General features: G+C 44.4%; 1 long non-coding RNA gene across 1 annotated transcript in view; it reads left to right on the top strand.

Annotated features, from left to right (window-relative positions):
• The window catches only part of LOC123354914, a 302765-nt gene that overhangs the window by 12869 nt on the left and 264149 nt on the right, over positions 1–25747 (top strand). The window contains exon 3 of the long non-coding RNA XR_006574960.1: positions 18009–18113. This is a non-coding gene — a long non-coding RNA (uncharacterized LOC123354914). The remainder of the gene's footprint in view (positions 1–18008; positions 18114–25747) is intronic.

A 25747-nucleotide genomic window follows, 5' to 3' on the forward strand; every position in this document is an offset into this window, starting at 1 on the left:
CAACATGCATTTTAGCACAGCTTAATGCAAGGTTATATATCTAGGAACCTAAAATGCAAGGCGTGCTTACAAGATGGGAACCGCCCCCAGGAATGCAGGGGCACCGAAAAGGACTTAGTAGGTATGGTGTATAACCAACTGAACATGTGCTCCTGATGCGGTGCTTTAGCGAAGAGGGGTGAGTGGGATCCTTGGCTTTATAAGCCAGGGGATATCAAGTAGAAGCAGGGAAGTGGTATTGCTTCTTTCTATGGCATTAGTGAGACCATTACTAGAATATGCTGTCCAGTGCTGCTGATCATGTTTTGAAAAGGATTTTGAAAAATTGGTGACGGTTCAGAGAAGGGCTAAAAGGAGGATTTGAGGTCAAGAAAACATGCCTTTGAGCTAAGAAACTCAATCTATTTAGTTTATCCAAGAGAAAGGTAAGAGGTGACATAATCACAGTCCAAAAGTACCTACAGGGGTAAAAAGATTTCTAGTAGTAGATAGCTCTTTTGTCTAGCGGAGAAAGACAAGGAGATCCAATGGTCCGAAGCTGACAAAACACAAATTCAGACTAGAGATAAGGTAAAAAAAAATTTTTATCTGTGAGTGTAATTCACTATTGGAACAACTTAACAATGGATGTGGTAGATTGCCCATCCTTGGAGTGTCTAAGACAAAACCGGATGTTGATGTTTAAAAGAGATGCTGTAGCTCAACCAGAAGTTATGGGCATGGTGCAAGAATTACTGGGTGGGGTTCTCTGGCCTGTGCTATGCAGGAGGTCAGATTAGATGATCTAGTTTATGCACCTATGAATCTGCCTTGTGGTACCCCCTCACTCAGAGCTCTATATTTCAGGCCCTGTAAGAGACGCTTTTCTTTTAACGTAAATTCTGAGCCCTGCCCTGTAGACATGTGCAAGGATCCCTTTCCCCCACAATGTGTTTCCTAAAGCAGGGCATGGGTATATTTCCACTGGAGAGTGTGGCCCCTGTTCCTGGCTAGCAGATGTTAGCTATTGACAGGGGATGATCAAGTGAGGGTAGGACCTTGGCCTACCCTGCCTTTGCAAGAGTCCCCAGGTAGGGATTCTGGCTAAATCAGCCAGGATTACCTGTCCTGGGATGCTTCTGGCTGTGTAGATCTGATTTGAGCTCTGCATATGTATATCCCTGCCTTGGAGGGGAGGGATGAATGTGACGTAAATTCCTTCAGCAGAAAGCATGATAGGACAGCAGGGGGTTATGTTAGCAGCTCAGCTATTTCAATCTCTCATTGATGATGAAATGACTGCTGCTTTTTCAGGACCTGTGTCTCTGACAACACTTCACCTTCACTGTCTATAAAGAGAGAAACGACCTGGGGCCCTTGGCCCATCGCTCCCTGTGGCGGAGAGTAAGACCAACCACCGCAAAGAAGCCTTTTAGCTTTACTGCAATGGCCTTATCCTCTCTGATTGCTCTCTCTGCACCTTGATGTAGGCAGCTCCCTACTTCTGGGGCCCTTTATCAGAAATTCTTCATATAGATGTGTACCAGATCTCCACACCCTATCTGCTCCCCTCCACCTGGCCAGGGGACGCTTCTTTGACGTTTAGTCATATCATGCAGCTGGATTTAATGTTTTTGCCCCAATACTCTTTTGTACCTGGCTATTTAACCAGAATCCCTTGTTGGCCATACTTTCTATTTAGGGTCTGTTAATAAATGGCTCTTAAAGGGTCAATAAATGATGAATAACTGTTATAAAGCATGTTACTAACATTTATTATAGACAGTTACAGGTCATGGGTTAGATCACCAGACTCTAGAACAACGATTAACCATTTATTAAAGCATCTATTATTCAATGTATTAACTCTTTCGAAACTGTTCATGAAGGGACCTTTCATATTTCTCATAGCCTGGGTTTGCAGACCTTTCTGGGACTTTAACACAACAGTGTTAAGCCTGCTCTAGGCTGCGTCTGTGAATTTCATTTTCACAGTGTTTTCCTGGAGGAAAAATATCCCACTTTAAAAATAAAAATCATAATAAAAAAGCCTCCTTGTTGTCGCATGTCCCCGAGTGACCTCTTGGCGTGATCCCCAGCTTGGCAGTCATAGAAATCATTTATTCATATGTACAAAGTACAAAAGGTAGAGCCTAGAAACAAGTACAAGAGGAAAAGAGGACGGGGGGCTAATGAAAAAGTATTCTCTTTTGTTTCTAAACATCGTTTTGATCGTGTATCTGAATGGACATTTAGTGTCTGTTTCCATAGCTACATGTAACAAAACAGAGGGAAAGCAAAGCAAAAGTAATTGAAAATGCTGGCGCTGGCATCAAAGAAAATATCAAGATAAAAGCTGTGCTAAAAATGGGGACAAAGAGAAAATGAGGCAGAGAAAATGGAAGAATAAACAAAAGCTGATGTTACATTTATCTCCGTGATACTGTTAGCCTTTTGGTTGGGAACAGCACCTGTAGTAGGCAAGAATTCACACCTGCCATATACCTTTGTTATTGCTGTTACAAGATTACTACCCCAGCTGGGTGCTCTTCAGAGACCCCAGGAGAGCGCACAAGCTCAATATACAAGGTAGGAGCATGATCCCCATTTTACAAATGGAGAAACTGAACCCAGTGAGATTTAAGTAACTTGTAGGTACTCTGTGTCCGAGCCATGGCTTGAACCCTAGTGCCTTGACTCCTAGACTAGTGCCCTAACCACAAGATCATCTTTTTCCATGCTCTAGTGCGTGCACGTGGCCTGTTGCAATAGCATCCTTATCCCAGAGGCTTATGTCTGGGCCTGGTTCTGCAGGGAGGGCAGCCTAGCAGCAGAGGAGCTAGACCCTGAGCACTGTCAGAAAAGACTCCCAAAGAGGCGACTCTCAGACTAATCCTCTTGCATTGCCTAAACAATTCAGCTAAGGTACTTACTGTAGCTCTCATTTGGAGCACATCCTCTTGCCTAAGACAGGGCAGACTTGCGCACGGGTGAATGCGCAAGGAGCAGAAGCCAGCTGGATCCAGAGATCCTGGCTGACCATTGTCCTGCACCTAGTGTAGTCATTTACATGAGGGCAAGGTGCGTGTGAAAAGCTAGTATGGCTGTCCCCCTTAAGATTTATCTGTTGTTGTTGTTACTAATTATTTGTATTACAGTAGCACCTGGAGGCTTCAACCAAAATCAGAGCCCCATCGTGCTAGGTGCTTCACAAACACGCAGTAAAAGACAGAAGAGCTTGCAGTCCAAATAGACAGGGCAGACAAAGGGCAAGAGGGGAAACAGAGGCACAGAGTGGAAGTGACTTGCCCGAGATCACACAGGAGGGCAGTGGCAGAGTTACCAGTCTCCTTTCTCTAGTCTAAATTTAACAAGTGTTTGGAACAACAAACCACTCCCCCACCCTCCCTTTCTTTTTTTCAATCAACCCACCAGTCCCTCAGATTTAGTAGAAAATCTTTCTCTCTCATTTCTATATATTTTGAATGGCTGGCCAAAGAAGGCAGGGTATATGGGTAAATACTGTGCAGCCAGCATTTAATTTCAGATGCAGTGAGTTGAAAAATATTGTATAATAAGTTATAGATCTGCTTTCACTGAGCCTCAAATGTGCTGGCTAATGAGTTATTCCTATTTATTGCACAGTTGTGCCTGTGCTATATGGCACAGTTTATTTAATGTGTTAATGCTGCCCTTGCTCTAACGCATCAGGAGAGAATGCAGATGATAGCAGGCTGCTAAATCTTTCCATTCCGTGTCAAATAAAAGCCAAAGATCATGCTGCATCTAATATTTCAAATAATGAATCCAATAAGCTGAAAGTACTCAATTGTCTCTGGGGTATCATCTCTATATTTCTTACCCTGGAAATGCAAATTGCCTATCCCAGGCTCTTCTGTCATGACTCTGTCATTTCAAAGTTCACTGTAAATGCAGTGTGCAGAACCTGTAACTTTTCACGATAGGAACCAATGATCCCCAGAAAAGTGATTCTCTTCTCTTCGAATCCCCCTGGGGCATATCTGTCTTTCTAAAGGTGCTTATGGCCCTCCTCACCCTAGGATCTGAGTATTGTAGAGCTGAGAGCAGAAAGTGCAGGAGGAGGCAGGTTTGTTTCTAAAATAACCTTCTTTGATGAGCGAGGTTGCCGGGGGCTTTACCAATATTCTGTGTAGATTTTTAGCAGCAAGGGTGATTAATCATGGGAACAAACTCTCAAGGGAAGTGGTAGATTCTCTATCTCTTGCTGTCTTCAGATCAGACAATATGCTTTTCTGGAAGATGTATTTAGTGAAACACAAGTTATTTGGCTCAGGCCTAGTCTACACTAGAGGGGGGAATTGATCTAAGTTATGCACCTTCAGCTACGTGAATAATGTAGCTGAAGTCGACATACTTAGAGCTATTCACCGTGGTGTCTTCACTGCGGTAAGTCGATGGCTGACGCTCTCCTGTCGACTCCACCTGCACCTCTCGCCCCGGTGGAGTACCAGAGTCAACGTGAGAGCACTTGGCAGTCAATTTATTGTGTCTAGACTAGACACAATAAATTGACCCCCGTTGGATTGATTGTTGCCTGTTGATCCAGCGAGTAATGTAGACAAGACCTCAGTATAGGGGTAAGTGGGTGAAATTCTCTGCTCTGTGCTATACAGAAAGTCAGACTAGATGAGCTAATGATCTCTTCTGGCCTTCAACTCAAAGAAACTGGTTGAGGTCCTCTGCCATGTGGTTTATCAGCTCTTTGGGGTAGGGACCATCTTTTTGTTCTGTGTTGGTGCAACATTAGCCCAGTGGGGTCCTGGGCCTTGACTGGAGCTGAAAGACCCACCCAACTGCCATACAAGTATTACATAATAATAAAGGTGGCTGTGTTTCAGAGATGCTGTATGCACACCGCACAGCTTCCTGGTGAAAGGGACTACACGTATGGAAGACATTTAGAGGATAGTAATGGAAGATGCACTGGTTTTGGTCTTCCCTTCTCTGCATTCCCATTAGTCCGTTTTTATCCACCCACCACAAAAACTAGAGACTTAAGCATGCTGCTTGACAGTACAGAGAAATCCTGCCCAGGCACTATCCTCCCTCCTAGCTCCTTACAAAGAAGCCATATATTAGCCATGTGGCCGCTTGTTTAATCTGCGGAATATAAGGCCACTCTGCTGATCTCCAGATGGGATCACTAAAATTAACAAAGCTTTTCCAAGCCAGGCTGACCTTGCTGCAATGATCTGCTCGAAAGGACATATGCCAACTCCCAGGGTGGTCACCTCTAGGTCACACTTAATAGCAATAAAAATACTTTCCCCTTATCTAGTGCCTTCCGTCTGAGGATCCCAGCTTTTCTGACATAAATAGGTTGACACGCAGTCCCCCCTCCATGGGAAGGTCAGGATTATTCCTGTTTTATGTATAAGGGAAACTAAGGCAAAGAGAGGACAAGTGATTCACCTAAGTCAGTGGCAGAGCCGGGAAGGGAGCCCTGACCCTGCTACTGCCTAGCTTTGTGCTTTAACCGCTGAACTATGCTTCCTCCAGGTGGAGACATGGCTAAGAATTCTATAGAACGCCCTATAGTTGGATCACCGCAATCCTTTTCTTGAGTGGCTTGGTGTCCTCTCAGCCACCTTCTGACTTCAGTCCCTCAGGATTCAAGAGCGCCCCATGTATGTTCCTAGGCAGAGAGCTCATGTCAATGTTTCCCTTGGTCCGTATGCACACTGGAAGGAGGGAATGGACACTTCAGATCCCCTGGCCATCTCTAAAACAGAGGACCTGAATGTGTTTTGCAGACCAAACCCACCACAGCAGAAAGACATGAAGGAAGTAGCAGCTCTAGTCCAGAGGAATGTAGCTATCTGCAAAATACGAATGCCTTGAATTTTCAACTCCAGGTTGTCCAGTTGTCCTGGTAGGCAGAGAACATGGTGCTCCATCTTATCTCTGCAGCAAGGAAAGAGAATATGAACCTCTCCTACTTCATATTGTTGGGCCAGATCATCCAGTGGAGTAAATCAGCATGGCTTCATTGATTTCAACTAATCAACAGTGGTTTACACCAGAGGGGGATCTGGCCTTTTTTCTCTGTGATCAAAGGTAACAATTACGTTTTCCTTCCCACATTTCCGAGCAATCCAAATGGAAGCCAGGAGAAGATTTCCAGCTGAGCTCCCTAACCTTCTGGTACCACCTCTTCTGTTCAGTGCCTCAAGGGAAAGCGTGCATCAGCAGAAGTGCTATATAGACTGTAATTTAAAATCTATTAACTCTGAACACCGGTAGGGCACATAAACTTAACTGGCTTTTGCAGTACTGCATCAAGTTCCCATTCCTAGTTATTCCTATAAATCACACCCGATAAGCTGGGATCCAATCGATGGGGAAAAAATTATACCACAGCATTAGATTCCATCATACATGACTTGAACTATTACTTATCTGTCTTGTGGCATGAAGAATCATGAAAATTAATAATCTCCCTCAGCCCAAACCTTGTGTGTGTGTGTGTGTGTGTGTGGCAATGTTACCTTGAGTGTATTCTTGCTTTAAATGATCAATTTAATGTTTTTTTAACTTACAAGTGGTCAATTGCTTTTTAAAATTGCTATAATACTAAAAATCCTGAAACTTAATGGGATTTCTTTTCTTTTTACAATCTGCTGCTCCAGAACCCTTCTGTTAATGTCCTTTTCATAAAAGATTTCTGCCTTACTAGACGTCTTCCTGTGTCTTCATACACAAATGGCGAGCTCTTGGATCTGACCAAAATTCAGAACTTGGACCAGTTCTAACATGTGTGTTCTGTTTTGAAAGGACCAGACTGAAACCCAATATTAGGATGTCAAGTATCAGAGGAGTAGCCGTGTTAGTCTGGATCTGTAAAAGCGGCAAAGAATCCTGTGGCACCTTATAGACTAACAAACGTAATGGAGCATGAGCTTTCGTGGGTGAATACCCACTTCGTCGGATGCATCCCACGAAAGCTCATGCTCCAATACGTTTGTTAGTCTATAAGGTGCCACAGAACTCTTTGGCAATATTAGGATGCATTTTCTCAGACAACATACAGTTGGCCTGTGGAATTCCCTGCCATGGGTTGTTGTAAAGGCCAACAACAGTTAAAAAGAGTTCTGGGGTGTGTGTGTGGGGGGCGGGCCTTAGCACAATGGTGTCCTGGTTTATGATAAGGGTGCCTATTAATAGTTAATAATTAGCTCTCTCCTATTTTTCATGTTAAAAATTAACAGGAAACTGTGACAGATGCTGTATAAATCATCATGATAAGTTATTTCTATGTGACATTTATTGAATGCAGAGCTTCCGGTTCTGTAAATATAGGAGTGGGAAGCAATGGAAAAACAATTTAGAAAAAACTCTAACCAAACTTTTTCAAACTTGAAAAAAATGTTCTGCTCACTTTTGGATGAAGGTCTGTCTCCAACTATTGTCTCTTGTCTTAGATTTGTAAGCTTCTTGGGGCGATATTATATTAACAATCAGGGTCTACCAGGCCTACCTCAGTTGTGAGTTGAACTGTTGGAAAGTGGGTGAAAGTTTAGACATGTTCCAATCACCTGTAACAAATGTTGCTGAGGAGATCTACAAAAGGGAGAGAGACTTGTGTTTGAACTTATCCAGTCTGTTGATCAATTCTGGTATCAAGAGGAGAACGAGACTAGAAACTAGGCCTCATTTGTTGAAAAAAATGATTGGATGGGATATTCTGCCTATCCCACCCTCTTTGAGGCCTTTAAAAAGAGACTTTGGAGGGAATCAGATGGGGTATGGACTCCTGTGACAGTCCTGGGGGAAAGGCTGAGGGGTTTCTAATTTGCTCCAGAGACCCTGTCCTTTATTTGTGAGCCTCCAAGGTATTGTAGCATTGTAACACCCAGCCCTCAGTGCACCAGTGGGACTTCAATGAGTTTCGATCAGCTAGTTATATGGAACAAACATAATTTCAAAATGTTTTGTGTCTCATGTCTGCTGATTATTATTTCTTGTGTATCCTAACTTAATCAACACATTTCTAAACTTTGTATGAACTTTCTAGTGTTTGCCATGGGCCTAAGCAGGCTGAGGTCTCTGTACTCAGTACCCCACACCATGTTGGACTGTTCGGTGTTGTACAGTGACCTGGACATGTTAACTCCTTTGACGATATGGGCCTATTTATGCCATCAAAATGAACCCAACAGCAGGGGCCCTCTTTTTGTTCTGTGGGGTCCTGGTCCGTCACTGGGGAATCATAAGTGCTATTGTACCCCATGCACCTCCTGGGTGTGGTGTCTGTCCCATCTAGTGGCACCGAAACCACTTACAGAGAGATTATGAGTTTGCTCTACAGCCTTAGCTAAGGGCCAGGTGGCTTTTAGCTCATGGGGTAGAGGCTCAGGCACTAAGCTCCAGAGGTCCCAGATTCAATCCCGCCTGCCGACGACCGGGGTCTGTCGGCGTTACACTACCACAGTCCGAATACTGAACATCAATAACCGCTATCATCAGTGATACTTCCATTATTTTTCATCAGTTCATCCTACTTGGTCCATCTTTCCTCAGACAGCTCCACTGCCAACATGACTGATACAGTCAGCAAGTCTCTCCATTTCTCTTAATTCTTTTATCCCTAAATTTCTATTTAGAAGCCTTCTATCAGCTTGCAGTTCCCGTGCAATTCATCAATGTAGATTCTACAGGAAATCCATAGGCCCAGACTCTGAAGTTAGTGAGGCTATGGGAGATGTAAGGCACTATGCAATGGGAGGGAGGCAGGAGCCAGCCCATGGTATTAAGAAGGATTAGCCTCCTCAGCAACGTTCCTATAACCTGGCACTTGACGAGTATGCAGGAAACTCATGACGTGCATCTGAGAAATCAAAGCCGTGTGGGTGACTGAGTAGTCTGGGGGATTAGGACAGGGCTATGCAGCCTTTGCCTGCTAGGTCACACTAGTTCAAAGCTGATCTAGAAAAACAGCAAGTGGAAAAATGTTGCATTTAGTGACTGAACGGTGGCCTCTGTGAAAAGATCTGGGACCTCAGCCTGGTTGCCTGGTAGGCGCTTAAAACTGGCCTAGATTGATGGTGCTTTGGTAGGCTCAGCAGGGAAAATGAAAAGGAAATATGCCTGGGGACCAAACTCCTTTCTAACCCATAGAGGTGGCTCTTCCAGAAAAAAATTGATGGTCATAGGCCCAGGCAGTCTGGGGACTTATTGTCCTAGGCTGTGTCTGTTCTTGGGGACAAATGAAGGTCTCCAGTTGTCTGTTAGGCACCACCTAACAGAGAATGTCTTGTTAGCCACGTAAAGGTCATTGGGCTCAAGTAGATTTTATTAAACACTTCAATCCCCTGGCTTTGGTGATAAAGCAAGTTAAGGTCTCGAGCTGTGGTTTTATATTGCAAATATTTATCTGTCACATAAAATGCTTTTGACAACCTGTGCCAAGTAACTGGGTGTTTGCAGCCTTGTAAAAGAGAAGCCAGATGTCCTGTTTTGTTCCTCAGCCCTTCTAGTCTAGCACAGGTTTGCATGATTAAAACTAACCCAGCTGTGAGTTTGTATTTGATGGAACATTATATACAGCTACAGAAGAGGAGATGCTATTTCATCTCTGATTATTTTTTAATACTTTGTTTTAAAGCCAAATCAATATCAGTGTAGCTCAGAGGGGCCAGGAGACTTCTACTGATATAAAGAATAATTACAGCTATATAGCAGGTAGGGTGCAGGCACTTAGAATGTGTTCCCATGTCTGCACATCTCCGGAAGACACTGAGGCCAGATCGTCAACTGCTGTGAATTCTCAGAGCTCCTTCCTTTTGCTGAAGCGACATCAATTTACACCAGCTAAGGATCTGGCCCCTTGCGCTTCACTCTAAGCATCTCCAACGAACTTTGTTATGGATGAAAGGCAGCAATGAGCCCCAAAGAAGCTGCGCTTTCTGCATGGGCACAGCGTGGTGTTTCTGTGAACCAGACTGCTGGCAAGAAGGAATGTAAAGGAACCCCTCCCTACACTATGGTTCCCACCGCAGACATGGCTAGATTGAGACAATTGGCTCTACTTCACTTAGCAGTTGTGATTGGACTGGAGTGCTATACAGTTCTATACTTTAATCCTGTAGCTCTAGAGACCGTGACACATGCAAACCAGTCTTGTGGTTACGATACTGTACTAGGCTCCAGATGATCTATGTCCAATTCTTAGCTCTGCTCTAGATTCCTTGGGTGACCTATGGGCAAGTTGTTTAGGGCCATATTTAGGCACTCCCATTGGCCTAGCACTCATAAATTCCACTAGGTGCCTATCTGCAGCGTGAGATGCCTACATAACTAAAAAAATCAGGCCCTTAATTTCTCTGTGCCTCAGTTTTCCCACCTGTAAAATATTTCTCTACCTTGTGGAGGCTTGTGAGGCCCAACTGTTAATATATCTGATGTATTCAGTAGCTGAGGTGATAGGGAGGTTATGTATCTCCTCAGACAGTGTTAGATGACAAATGAGGGTTAATACCAAGTTACTCATGGGTTATGAGATAGAAGAAGGGCCTTCTTCTGGATGCCCGCCGAGAAAAATTTGGGGCCTTGTTATGTCATGTTCACTGGGACCCTGCCCCCTCCCACTTCACCCTATTTCAGATATTTTTGGGGGGCCCTGAGCTCAGGGGCCCAGTACAATCATTCTCCTTTGCCCCCATTTCGTCAGCCCTGACCATATATAAAAGTGAGGAACCTTCAAGGAAGCAGAGATATGGAACTCTGGTGGCTGGGAAGATAATTCAAAAGTCTCTCTATCTTCTCCCACCACCCAGCATTTCCTTTCTGTTAATGGCCCCATGACTAGAGACTGGAGGTGAGTGGAGGTGTCAGCGTGGGCAGGAGGAGATCACTGCAGAAATTCTGACGCTTCCCTGATTCAGTCTAGCCCATCCTTCATGTCAAGCCCATTATGTCCACATCTCTGAGCAAACTCAATTAACCGAGGCTGTGCTGATTCCATTTAGCAGCTCCACGTGGGCTAGCGTGAGGCAATCGATCAATCTGATTCCCCTGAGCCCCTCTAAGTGGACTAGAGAGAACAGTGTCATGCTCACTGTCCTGTTACTTAGTCCCTCCACCTCACTCCTGACAGGAGAGAGAGGCAATCCCCTTTCCTGCGCTTAGCACCCGTGATGGGCGTAGGCCTGTTATTTCAGAGACAACAGGTCACAAAGGCACCGTGGCAGGTAGCGGATGCCCCGGGCTGGTTTTACAAACCAAGCTGTCTGTAATTAATGACACTCCTGAAGCAGAGTGTTCATGGCCAGAGGAAATCAATTGGGGGAAATAGGACAAAATGGAAAATACTACAGTACATTCATCATTTGTTGCCTTTGGTGCAAGGTTTAAGGACCTCCAGACTCCTGGTCCCAACCCATCGTGATCAGGAAAGTCCATTTATCTTAGTCTCTCATCCTAGACCCTTTCACGTGCACTGCTCATCCTTAAAGCTCACACGAATGCAGAGAGCACAGGCTAATGGGAAGAGAAATGGGACGTCAGTCAGGCAAACAGATGCCTGGAATTTGGGGCTGGATTGTGCCTTTAGGCCCAGTTCAGAGCCGGTGGTGGTGCACAACTGCATCACTCCAGAAGTAGCAGTGGGGTTGTGACTCACAGACGCCACCCTAAGGGCTTGTCTACATTACCCGCTGGATCGACGGGCAGCGATCAAATCCAGTGGGGGTCGATTTATCGCGCCTAGTCTAGACAGGATAAATTGACCACCGAGCGCTCTCCCGTCGACTCCGGTACTCCACCAGGGTGAGAGGTGCAGGAGGAGTCAAAGGGAGAGCGTCAGCCGTCCACTTACTGCAGTGAATACACCACGGTAAGTAGGTCTAAGTATGTTGACTTCAGCTACGTTAGTCACATAGCTGAAGTTGCGTAACTTAGATCGACCCCCCTCTCCCCCAGTGTAGACCAGGCCTTAGGTACAATTTCTCCCCTGCTTCCTCCTTGCTCCGGGTGGGCTAATGGTTTATACCAGCAGCAAATCCCAACACTCTTTCCACCAGTTGCCCTGTACTGGCCAGTGAATAGAAGGGGTAGAAGCAAGACACCCCCCCTCACCAGAGCATTCCGGGGATGTGGTAAGTGGGCATACGATACCGGCTCATTCCGACATGCCTGCTCCCAAAGTCTGGGTAGCACACAAAGGGGCATACAGGGAGTTCTCATTCCAGTGTGTGTTATCGAAGTCACAAGCCAGCCCTTGCAATTGTCTCTTTCACGAGCAGTGAATGTATAAGCTTTGGTCTCTCTCCTAAGAACCTTCTCGTTCCCTTTGGGTCTCTACATTTCCCGTAATGAGATTACAAGTCTGGTTGATGTAGGTAGTAGTGTTGATATAATACATTTAGACTTCGGTAAGATGGGGTATCACATGACATTTTGATTAAAAATCTAGAACAGTATAAAATCAATGTGGAACACATTAAATGGATTTAAAAATGGCTATCTGATAGGTCTCAAATTTTAACTGTAAATGAGGAATCATCACTGAGTGGGTGTGTTTCTAGTCCTGCAGGGAGCTGTTTTTGGCACTACGCTATTCAATGTTTTTTGTCAATGACCTGGAAGAAAATCATCATTGATAAAGTTTTCAGATGACACATAGATTGGGTAAATGGTGAATAATGAAGAGGACAGGCCAGTGATACAGAGCAATCTGGATTGCTTGGTAAACTGGGGGCAAACAAACAATATGTGTTTGAATACAGCTAAATGTAAATGTATACTGTGGAACACAGAACACCGGTTGCACTTATGGGATGGGGCACCCTATCCTGGGATCCTGTGGCCAAAAGGGCTAATGCAATCCTTGGATGAATGAGCAGGAGAAATGAGGTTCTTTTACCTCTCTATTTAGCACTGTTGTGAACGCTGCTGGAATACTGTCTTGCTCTGGTATCCACAATTCAAGAAGGATGTTGATAAATTGAAAGGGAGGCAGAGAAGAGCCACAAGAATGATCAAAGGATTAGAAAACCTGCCTTACAGTGATAGACTCAAGGATCTCAATCTATCTAGTTTAACAAAGAGAAGGTTAAGGGGTGACTTGATCACAATCTATAGGTACCTGCACGGGGAACAAATCTTTAATTATGGTCTCTTCAATCTAGTAGTGAAAGGTCTAAGATGCTCCAGTGGCTGGGAGTTGAAGCTAGACAAATTCAGACTGGAAATAAGGCATCAATTTCTAACAATGAGAATAATTAATCATTGGAACAGTTTACCAAGGGCTGTGGTGAATTCTCCATCACTGAGCATTTTTAAATCAAGACTGAATGTTTTTCTAAAAGCTCTGCTCTAGGAGTTATTGTGAGGCGGGTCAATGGCCTGTGTTATTCAAGAGTCGGACTAGATGAGCATAATGGTCCTTTGAATTTTGGAATCTATAAATCAATGTTCCCAGCCATTTCTCCATTTGGGCTTCTTCCTTTGCTCCATAGATGTCTCATGGTCTGTCACTTCGGGCTCCCCATCCAAATGCACCATCAATCGTGCCCAATCTGCACCCGGTGTTGGAAATCTCATATTTTTGTTTAATTGCTTTTAGTCACCCTCCCCAAGCATCTGAGGTTGTGTCTACACTACGGAGGCTATATCGGCATAGATCTGTTGGTGTAGCTGTGCTGGCATAACCCCGAAGTGTACATGCAGCCTGCACCGACAGAAGGGGCTTTTCCACCTCCCTGGACAATGTTATCTGTTGATGGAAGCATTTTTCCATTGACATAGCATAGAAGCTGCTTCTCTGTAGCAGGAATTCCTTACACTTGCAAAAGTATACACAGAACATGTGCACACATTTTCCTGGCCAAACTAATATTAGAATGTTTCACCACCACTAATTTCTTTCATATAGCTCAACATGATTTTGTGCTTTAATTTTCTTCAGCAGTAGGGTGACAGATTTATTCTAAAGATATAACCAGTACCAATTATTCCAATTTAATAACACAGTCCAGCCTGCCAGCACCTGGTCTAGTACCACAGTCTTCTACTATCAAGGGCAAGATTTTTCTAGGCAGATTTTAAGCTGAGGGGTTTATGATTACTAAAACAGAATTCTCAGCAAACCAGATCTCAGAGATGTGTTACTGCTTTTGACCACACATTTCCCAGCTTTTATTCTTTTCAATTTAACTACCCAAAGCGGGTCGGGTGGGGGGGTCTCTTTACATAGTAGCTATGGTCATTTTTCAATCTCACAACATGCAAATCCATGTACTGACTGGTAGATATTATTAGGCAGTCAGAGCATATGGACTTTTGTACTCACTGAAGTCACCCCTCTGCTTTATCCCATCATTCCATGTGACCTAACACCTCTGTTTGTGAGAAGCTGGGAATGGGCAATAGGAGATAGATCACTTGATGATTACCTGTTCTGTTCATTCCCTCTGGGGCACCTGGCATTGGCCACTGTCAGAAGACAGGATACTGGGCTAGATGGACCTTTGGTCTGACCCAGTATGGCCGTTCTTATGTTCTGTATAGACCTAACTTTTAAGTATAGACCAAGCCTGAGCGTCTGCATTTGTGTGGGGGAGAAAATACAGGTGGTTTAAAAAGCATAATCTGTTTCTCTTCAAATAAAATTGTTAATTTCTCCAACTGTCCATGAAACTGCCTATTCTTTTTAATTGTAAACCAAATGTGAACCCTGTAAGCATGACGGATGACACTTTCTAAGTTACAAGATAGTTCACATTACAGACATTTCATAACATTCAAAGCATGGGCCCAACTCTAATGACCTAAAATAATTAACCCGGGTTTCCCGTATTCCTATTCTGGCACACCCAATATTTTTAAAGAATGGCTTCTCACTAGAGAGACCCCAATCACAGCCCATTGTGCTAGTGCTATACACAGAGATAGGGTCCTTGCCCCAAGGAGCTTACAATCCACAAACCCAAATGTTAAGCTGTCAACCTGTAGGCCCTCTCTGTTCCGTAAATGGCCATAACTGCTCTGAATCTTTCTAAAAGCTTGTGCTAAACTTTTATCTGTGTTTCTGCTTCATTTCCTAACATCTCCACCCCCTCCTTCCCACTCTTTGTGTCAGATTTAAGTTGCTCATGAAATTTCAAGTTTTGCAAATGAAATAAGTTCCCGTCTCGAATTTTTTGAGTCTCCCTTGGCAATTGTTCCAGCTCCAGGATTCAAATATGACCATTCGTGACCTCTTAATGGGGAGGAGGCAGTGGCTGTAATGCAGATGAAATAAGTGCTACCTCATCCAAGAACTCTCTTGCAGTAAGTTAGCTCATTTCCCTTCCCTCAGCAAACTGTGTAATGTTCTCCCAAGGGCATCAAAGGACCAAGAGGGATGCATCAGGAATGGGCCCAGGGAACAACAGCAGTGACTTAGTGGCTCGCATATAGACTTATGCATCCTCCAAACAGAGCAACAGTGTCCTGCTTTGAATGGGGCGTGCTGTGCATTCCCTTATTCCACAGGGATTGCAGAAGTGGATGGACAGCTCTAGTTAAGCCAAATGTGCTCTGTGGGCTTGATCGAAATTCACTGGAGTCAGTGGGATACTTTCCAGTGACTTTAAAGGTTTGGATTTGGTTGTACATACAGCCCTTAACCAAGCCTTGTGATATTCCAGGCACATTGTGACGTGAGCTCCTCTATGGCTCCCATTGCATTTAGAGTGGTGATGGCAGGGGGTACCCTCCCCTCTAAGAGAAGCAAAGGCAGCATCATGGGCCCTCTCTTCCCTGGTGAGGCCAGGGTGAAAGCAGGGAACTGCCTTAGCACTTCCCCTAGCAACCAAGCTGTATCTATTTGGATGCATGGGCTGGGCCAGGTGCACACTCTCCTCCTGCAATGCACGCAGCCTGCTGCTGGGGTGGTGTTGGCAGGGCCCCCCCAAAGAGCAGTGGGGTTGGATTTAACACCCCATTGAGATGAATGGGGCAGTTCATACCTCTCCAAGCTCTTTTTTTCAGGCTATCTCCAGACTCTCAGAGGCCTCATTTTATTTATTACTCCGCAGTCACATTTTTAAGCTTTTCTTCCCAACCATGAAAATTAGAAACTTCCTATTTTTCTAAAAATGAAAGCTTACATTCTGATGTAATCACATGACTCCAGTAGCTCAGACTCTAGGCCTGGCCTTGTAGCATGTAAACCTCAATCTGGCCCTACCTGTATAGGAATATGCTCCCATCCTTGCCTCTGAGCGCAGCAACCCCAACTGTCATTTCAGCACAGGTTTTGTACCCTTTTCTTTACCAATAGATTTGCCCAAATACATGTCTCCTGCTGGGTTTGGAAGTAACAAGAACTGCACACATATTGCCCACCACTTTCCAAGCATGTGTTAGGGTTGCACTTCTGCCTTTGTGACTAGAGATCCATGTTGGTGCTGTTGCCAGGAGTGGTGGGACAGAAAACGTACTCAATGGAATTGAAATCTTCCTGATGGCAGAGTCCCACTGAAGCTATCAACCTCTTTCTGGAGGCTGGTGAAACATCTCAAAGTCAGCCATGGGCAATGCAATCAGATGGGGTGGGGATGGAGGGTGGAAGCAGCTATTAAGTAATGGTTAGATGTACATTAAACTTAAAGAACGAAACACACCAGGATGAACCCACCCTCACTCCCAAGGAGTCTCATTTGGGTGCTGAAGACAGCAGAGCATTCAGAGAGGCAGATGTGACGGTATAGCAGTGTTCAGCACTACAATAAAACAATCTATCACAGCAATCAGGACCTCACTAGGATTCATCTCACCATAAAATGAATGGTCTTTTTGGTTGCAAATCAAACAAGTAGATCATTTCAATAGGAGCCAAAAGAACACAGAGAGAGGTAGAGCAAGAGAGGTAGATCCTTGCCACGTGGCTGCTCTCACCCATTGTCACCTGAGCACCACTGCACTGGTAGTCCTCTCCCTAGCCTCTGTTTGTCAGAGGATGGAGATGGATGGCAGTAGAGAGATCACTTGATTGTTACCTGTTAGGTTCACTCCCTCTGGGGCACCTGGCATTGGCCACTGTCTGTAGATGGGATACTGGGCTGGATGGACCTTTGGTCTGACCTAGTATGGCCTTTCTTATGTTCTTATGTTCCAGTGTGGTATCCCGAGCTAGTGGCATAAAAACCTACTACTGCAAACAGTTATAGGAGTTTCTCCTTAAGCACAAGCAGTAGAGGTCTGGGCTGATGGGTCCCAGGTTCAAACCCTGCTGACAATCTCTGTGTGTGGATCATTTCCCACCTGCATGGCAGGAAATGGTTAAGCAGTTAGGAGTGATGAGCAGTCACAGCCCAGCCTCAGGTAGGATTATAAAGCTTGAAGGGTGGAATATACTAAGGGATTATAGTCCAGCCTAAGGCATGAGTGACCTCAAGCATTTCATAAATGTCCATAATATAAGCAAAATCTGCTTTCCAAACTGCCAGCTCCTTTTAAAAAATGGGCTGTTTTTATGTCACGTCAGCTCAACCCCAGATGCTGAGCTCTGTTAGACTATTTTCTTTGCACCCTTATAATGTATAAATAAAGCAGCCAAACAGACTCACTTTGTAATAGAACATCAACTCCCAAGGGCTGGCCTGGGCTCTCAGGTTAGAGCTGGAAATACAAAACAGTGCAGGGCTGGTTTTTTGTTTGTTTCCAGTCTGACTGTAAATCCCAAAGAAATTGTCGACCCAGCTGCGATGATGGAGTAATATTAAGAAAGTGGCATTCAACTATGACAGCATTTCAAAATGGAAAAAAACAACAACCCCTCCGCCTGCCCCCACATTATTCACTGGGGGCAAAGGCTTGGGGTGTGCAGTAGACACGTTCGACTCTACACACATTTTGCTGCTGTTTCCTCTGGAATAACAAGTCTTCACGTTGATAGACGGCGGCAAAGAGAACATTTTAAGCTGTCAGTTGATGGTTTTTTAAATTATTTTGATTATACAGAATTTATTTTTGAGACGAAAACTCAACTTTATTTTCTGCAGCATCGTCAAGTTCTCAACCACCCCTGCGGCGCTGGTGTTAGCAACTGCTTTTCCTGGAAGGCCTGGGAGACCGGCAGAATTTGAGCAGGACGGTGCACTAGGAGGGTAAGTTTCAGGATGAAGAGAGCTCAGACTAAACACCCCCATTTCTGGCCGATAAATTCCAGCAGTTCAGCTGGATTGAAGTGACGAGACTGATGATTCATTCCCTACAATAATATATTGTGTGCGTGTCAGTAAAGAGTATGTGTGTGGGGGGGAGGTGGGGGGGGTGGAGCGGTTCATGAGCCATACAGTACATCCATGCTTATAGCATACAGTAAGGAGGTTACTATATACTAAATGTACTTGGTTATAGTGTGTAATACAGAGGAGCTTGCAGTGCAGAACAGGAGAATTTCCAGGCGATATAAATATTTCAGATTGCTGTGCAGTACTGTACACATTTTCAGTGCGCCAACATATTATTTCTAGACTTTACTAGAGTCAGGAACCTGCCTTCATATTGGTGGAGAAGTTGAGCCAGATTCTCGTCTAGTGTAAATCACTGTTGCTCATTTGAAGTCCAAGATCTATACCAGCTGAGAATCTAATCCACTGAGTATAATCTGCTGTTGTGTCTCTAATCATGGTAAAGGGCAAGTTTCCTGACTGTCAAGGACAAGTGAGATAGAGAGATCTTTTCACCGTTAGATCACCTGTTCAAATTCCTTCCAGGGCAACGGTTGTTACCGTCTGTTGTGTATTTGGTGGTTTATATTAAATGAGCTTATGGTGTTTTCTGGTGTCCACATAAAAATACCATCACTGCTGGAAATAACAAGGAGTGTGGTAGTGCCCTTGACACATAACCCAGCTACTGAATAGCTGTATCCCCAGAGGTGGTGGTTGTATGTTAGGGTCAAGGTGCACTGACAAGCAGTGGCTGACAGGAAGAGAAGCTTGCACTACTGCTATCCTGTGCTGGATGAATAGAGGGGTTCAGTGTAGAGAGCTGTTAATCCAGCACCTTTCACTAGCACAAAATTGGAACAATAAAGGAGATGGGGGACACTGAGTGTTCTGTCTGGATTTCTGACTGCGCTCTATGGCTATGGCTATGCCAGGCACATGACTCAGTAATAGAATTTACAGAGCAACGTGTGTGAGAATTCAAACCTGATTTGATTCCTCAATACCCGTGAGACCAGAGAGCAGCACTTTACTCCTCTATTCCTGCATCTGGAAATACTGCAAACTCTGCATCCTTGTTAAACTGCTTCACATGGTAGGAATCTACAGAGGAGATGAAAGTGCTGCTGCTAACAGACAAGTACTTTAGCTCTGGCCAGAAAGAAGCCGCCAGTGCTCAGGCTAAGGAATCAGAGCCTAGGAAAACAGCTAGCTCAGATGACAGGAAGTAGGACTATGACTGGGACTGCAGGATGGTGTTTGTTTATTGATTATAAGCATTGAGTAATAATGTAAAAGTTACATTGGCTGTGACTTGGCCAACTGTGAAAGGTATTTCCTTGGGATGATTGTTTGGCTCATTACACCATTGATTTCAGTGGAGTAAAATGGTGTAAAACCAGTACAATGCAGCCAAGAATCTGGCCTGTGGTCTTTTGCAGAAGCCTCTTGCTGTCTCCTTTAGTAGCTGCTTCTTTAGCCTGCTACAATCCATGCAACAGAAACTTGTCCACAAGAGGAACTTAGAGAAACCAAAAGGATTTCAAGGCCATAAGGGACCATCATGTCCATTTGCTCTGACCCCCTCCATAGCGCACAAAGGAGATTTAGAGGCAACTTCCAGATGGGATATGAACTTTACTGGAGAAGTGAGAACTCCTCTCACCTAGCAGAAAGATGTGAGGCAAGCTGACTACTAGGGTCTTCCGCAAGCTTAGATTGAAATCAGAACTGATGGTTGAATGCACCTTGTCACTTTTCCTTTGTGTCTTCATGTCCCAGCAGTTGTCTTGCATTTCACTACTCAACAGGTGTCATTGCCAAATGTATTCCAGTGTGTGCACTCTAGATGAGGTACCGGGTTGCATGGCTCTTCTGTCCTACAGTTCCAAAGGTATCCTGCTGGTGTACAGCTCTCTTAACACATGCCTGGAATATCCTCTGTGTTATCTTTTATATTCCAAATCTTTTATTTGATTTGGACTAAGAAAAAGAAGACAGTGGGTGGCTAACATTTCCTTATCACTAGTCTGTTCTGGCAGCTTTGGGCTATAGTGAGCAGTGGCACCAGTTATGGAGAATGGATGGGAAATGCACTTGAGTAAAGAAACTGTGCCTACAGAGTGTATATGGCAACTCAATCGTGGCAAATCACCCCCTGGATTCCTGGTAATTCTCAACCTGTTTGGCATAAGCTGACTAATGCATCATATGGCTGACACAGGAAGTACAAAGCAATTTGGTCTTGGGCTCTGTGTGTATGAGGCTGGAGCATTGGGGGTTTCTAAAAGTCAGTTTGAGGGAGAGGGAGGCGGAAGAATATTTATTCCCCAAATGCTTTCTTTTTAAAAGGGAGTGCTAGTGATATGGTGACAGATCCCCCAAATCTTTACACATTCTAATACACCATTTGAACACCCACAAAAATCAAAACATGGCTTATTTTTAAGAAAGAAGTAACAAATTGATAACAGAAACAACTTTGCTCCAAGGGAGTAAAAAGTAATCTTAAAGGGGTTGGATTTTCAGGTGGTGGGATCTCAGCACTTTCTGGGAGTCAGGGCCCTGTAAGGTGGTTCAGTTTAGATCCCCCCAAAATGGAGACGCTTCTAATCACTACTCATGTGTGCAAATCTTGGCTACAGTACATTTCAGAGTCTGAAGCAAAGATCCCATGACACCAAAGGACACCTTCTTCTCCAGTTAGATATCTTACTTTAAATATTACATTATTTTGATGTATTATTGATATTATTGAGTTTTAAATAACCAGAAATTAAAACAAATACAATACAATTAGTTAAAAGAGCTAGAGTCCTTTAAATATTTAATTCAAGTCACACACACACGTATAATATGCATATATGCCATTTTGAGTTTTCAGATAATCCCTACATTTCTTGAAAAATTCTTTAAGTAATGTCTGCTTTTGTTTCTGATCCCAAGATCCCATTAAAGAACCCATGACACTTTTCATAGGAGTTGTTATCTTAACATCCATGTGTTCAACTGATTCTACCATAGAGCAGTGACCTTCTGCCATCCTACCATCAGCCCTGTACTTTCATTAGGAATGGTATTTTTCTCCTTAATGTCTTGTACATTTGTAAGCAATATGCCAAGCCCTTCCTGCTTTCAGATCCATTCATTTTCCATCCCTGCCTCTGCTTGTTTGTGGAAGCCGGCAGTCAGTGAAGTCTATGGCTGTTCTTTCATCTTTTTGTTTTTCCCCATACCCAGTAATTTAGAGTGACTATGTGCTCTTTTGGTTGGGGAACCTCTTCTCTTCTCTTCTCTGCAGATTCTTATACCACGCTTATCACCAAAGTACCCGAGCACCTTCCAGTTGTGCATTAAGCAATAGAATGAAAATCTGTTCCATGTGGTTTATTCTCTCTCTCATCCCCTCACAGAGGGAGAACTGTGTGTGCAGTGGAGTGCTTTTTTTTTTTTTTGGTAGGTCATTTTTTAAAATGTATACACTTCTCTGTCTTTGTGCTAGAGAAGGCAAAGTCATAGAAATAGACCTAGCACTTGAAGCAGAAGGCAGAGAGTTCATGCCATGGTTTCAGATCCGGCCCCTGAGAGAGCTCGGTTTCCTGCACAGACAAAGCTTTACTCTGATTGTTGAGGGTTTCCCTCTGCCAGAGGAGTGGAGTTTTGAACCTCGGTCCTCATCTCGGAGCTTTAGGTGATCTTTTAGATACCATGGAGCCAGGCCATGGAATGCCTTGAAGATAAGGACCTTGAACTTGATTTGAAATTCTCTCGGAAGCCAGTGAGAGCAGAGGACAGGTGCAATGTGCTGCTGGTAGCCGGTGTAGCTGAGGAGACGTTCTGTATCAATTTGAGTTTCCTAAGGGCTGAAGAATTCATGGCCAGTTCTCTTGTTTTCAAAGTACCTTAGCACACCTGTGGCGCTATAGAACGAACGGAATAACAGCCCACTGTTAGACTCCAAGAAATAAATACATGATGATAATAGTGTGGGGGGAAATGGGAGCTCACATTGCTGGCTGCTTACAAAGGCAGTCTTGCTCTGAGAAGGAGTGCTGTAACCCTGGAGGTTATGAATCAATCATCATTGCACTGCTCAGTGCAAGGTTTGTGATCGAAATCACATGTGTCTTGGATCTCTGGGTTTAGCTCACCATAGCAACCCAAGCCTGGGATGGTTGCAGCTGGTCCAAGTTATCTTTTCCATTGATCCTTGGATCATTGTGAGCTGGGTTTGCTTTGCACTTTGCGAAGGATGAATCTTGAACTTACTGAGCGTTCATTCCTGGGGCAATGAAACATAATCCCTCCATGTCTGCACCCCCTTCATCTAACTGCAGTTGCAACCCGACCCAGGTCTGAGCAAACTGTATGGAACTGTCCCATTCTTAGCTTCATCTGGCTCTTTATTTAGGGACATTGTTCAATAGGTGCAGCTTTGAAAATATAATAGTTTGCACTTTTACAGCACCTTTGATGCCAGAATCACAAAATGCTTTCTGCATATTAATTCAGCTTAGTAACAAACCTGAAAGAAGGATTCATCATTATTTATTTATTATTTGTATTGTCATGGTACCTCAGAGCCCTCGTCATGAGCCAGGACCCCAGTTTGCTAAACAAACATAGAACACGCTATCTAGAGTGGTTCACGACCATGATTGCCAACCTCAGGGCAGACTGTCAAAAAGCCGGGCAGATATCCCAGGCTGGTGGTATGTTCTATAATTAGATTTCACCAACCCAGTATCAAATGTGAACTCCTGAAGCACTGTGACAGTCTTACCTTAGAGTCACGGACAGTCCCCTTGGGCACTCTAGTCTATCTTGCCATCCAGGCAAGCTGGATTTAGGAATACAGGTCTCCTACACCAAAGATCACAGAATATTCAGGTTGCTCCCACTCCCAAGAGACCTCTCACTTATCCCAGGTCAATTTGAACCTCAGATCTCACATCAGAAACAACACTTGCGGCCAATTCTGTAATAAACTGAGGATTTATAACTAGGAAAAAGAAATGAGTTATTTACAGGTTAAAGCAGGCAACATATATTCGCAAATGAGTTACAGACTATGGTTCCAAAATGTGACAGAGAGAGAAAAAACTGTCAGCACTGAATGCCTTGACCCGGGGGTCTCTCTCTGCCTTTGTTTCCTAGCTCCAGCCCTGTGAGAGCCCAAACAGCAAAGAAATGAAGAATTTTCTTGCCAGCTATCTTCCTTCCTTCCTTCCAGAATTCAAGCTGAAGGGATGAGCTTTCTCGCATGTTGCACCTTCATGGGTAGCAGAGGACTATCAACCAGTCTTAACATTGTGATGTTTCATGATGGGCCACTTAGTTTTGATAGTCCTTCTTGAAGGGTGGGGGAACCATTCCTCCTGCCTGGGCTCACAAGTTCAGAGGAGGCATTTTTACAGTTATAAAGCAAACCTTACATTTTACCTTATAGCGTGGGATATAGACATTCCAAGTAAGCTTAATGCATGCAGCAATTTACAAGCATTTTATAACACCTATCTTGAACAATACTAACAAACAAGTGAGCCAGTCTGGTTTCCAGCTCTGAATTTGTCAGTGCTCAGGTGACACCTACAGCCTTGGCAAGAGCTGGTACCTGGTCTATCAGCATCACAGCCTGCCCCACAGAGCTTTTACAGATGGAGAAACTGAGGCATGGTGAGGTGACTTGCCCAAGATCACACAGTGAGTCAGTGGCAGAACTGGGAATAGAATTCAGGATTCTTATTCCTAACCCCATATCACTAGACAGCATCCTGTCCGTTTACTGTGGAAGTGTGACAGACTATTCCTTGTTGCTTGTTGTCCGCTACACAATGATACATTTCTATGTAGCGGATGTTGGGCATTAGAGCTATATTGCAATTACAATGTGTGTGTTTATTTACATCTGCTGATTCCCCGGTCAGCTTTTCAGTTGATTGGGGAACCTGGACTACGTTTATGCTTTTGCTGAAGCACGAACATGTTGGAAAACATCAACTGGGCTTCTCCATGAGTGCCAGGAAAAGGAGTGAACCTTGAAGAATTGATTTGTCTTTCAAAGGATGGGGAGTGAGGTGGCAGGAGAGAAGTGATGCATGCACACTTACTTAATTCCTCTGTCACTGGTGGGAACTTTTAGCTAATTGTGCCTAAGAGCTTATTAAAACATATCTGGCATTGAATTCTCCTTTGTGGAATCTGTTCTAGGGCCGTCTGCAAATTAAATCTGCCTTCCCTTTGATGTAAGATGACTCCTTGGGATGCATTTCTTTTGAAATGTGCTACCCTGATGAGTTGTGTGTTTGGCTTGATTATTTTTTAATTGGGCAGAAAGAGCTATTATAGCAGCACAGAGAGGAATGGAATAAGTATGGCTTGCTAATGCACATCAGAAGGCTAGCAAGGTAAAGAATTACAATGGACTGGGCTGCTAAAATAATACTCATTCCAGGACTCTTCCTTGACATTCCTTGTAATAAGATCTGTCTCTTGACTATTGACTGAGAGTCTTCAATAATCATACTAAAGAGACCTGTATCCTCAGCTGCTGTTTAGTAGTGGATTAGCTAGAACATTTAAAGGATCTGGCTGAAACCAACAGAAGCGGGTTGTGAAGCTGAGATGCTTCAGGGCATAAGCCAACCTCTAAATTTTGGGGTTCAGGAGGAAACTTGGCCTGGAGGACATCCCAGAACTGCAGCATTTCTTCCACCTTTCTCTGAAGCAGCTGGTGCTGACCACTGTTGCCGGGCGAGATGGACCCCGGGTCTGATCCAGTCTGGTGATGCCTATAGAAATCCAGGATTTAAGGATGTAGCCTTGGGCATGATTCTCTTGCCTCTCATGCTGCTTTCACACAGCCCTAGCATCAGTGCAGGCATTGGTATGGATAGGAGCAGAACCAGGCCCACCGTTTTTAACTAACCCTGTCGTGTGTAGGCTTTGCGGTTGGTGATTTTTCCAGGCCATTCTCACTGCAGTGCTTAGGCCCAGGGATTGGTCTTTGTGCACACCTCCAGGGTAGTGAGCCTCTCTCCGTTAAGTCTCTGCTGGGACTCCATCTTGGAAGCAACTATATAAGGGCTGCTCAATGAATCCATGCCAGCTGTCACAAACTGGCTTCCTTGATGGTGGAGTCTGTACCGAGGGCCTGAATTCAAAGCCCGTCCAAAGCAATGGGAAAGACTCCCTCAGGCTGCAGCAGGCTGTGGATCAGGCCCCAAGAGAGCAGGGAACAGACTCTGGGAGGTGGTCTCTCCTGGTTCGGTCTGAGGCACGGCTGCTGCTGGCCATGCTGTGGCATTCTGTGGAGAGAGGACTCAGTGGCAAGAGAGGACCCCAGTCTCTAGAGATCTCACCAGCGCTGTTGTGATCAGCTTGGCAGATTTCAGCTCCAGAACCAGCTCTCACAGTCTCCCCCCACACACTCTCTCTGAAGCTTTCAGTGAGTCCAGATGGCCGGTTTCAGTTCCTATGGATGCAGCAAAGGCTCGCCTTAGCCTGCCACATTCAGGCAATTTCATTTCCAATCTCTACGGGAATTGCTGTGAAAATTTCTTTTAAAC

Source organism: Mauremys mutica, chromosome 22, assembly GCF_020497125.1.
Source record: "Mauremys mutica isolate MM-2020 ecotype Southern chromosome 22, ASM2049712v1, whole genome shotgun sequence".
In the NCBI taxonomy this organism is placed as follows: domain Eukaryota; kingdom Metazoa; phylum Chordata; order Testudines; family Geoemydidae; genus Mauremys; species Mauremys mutica.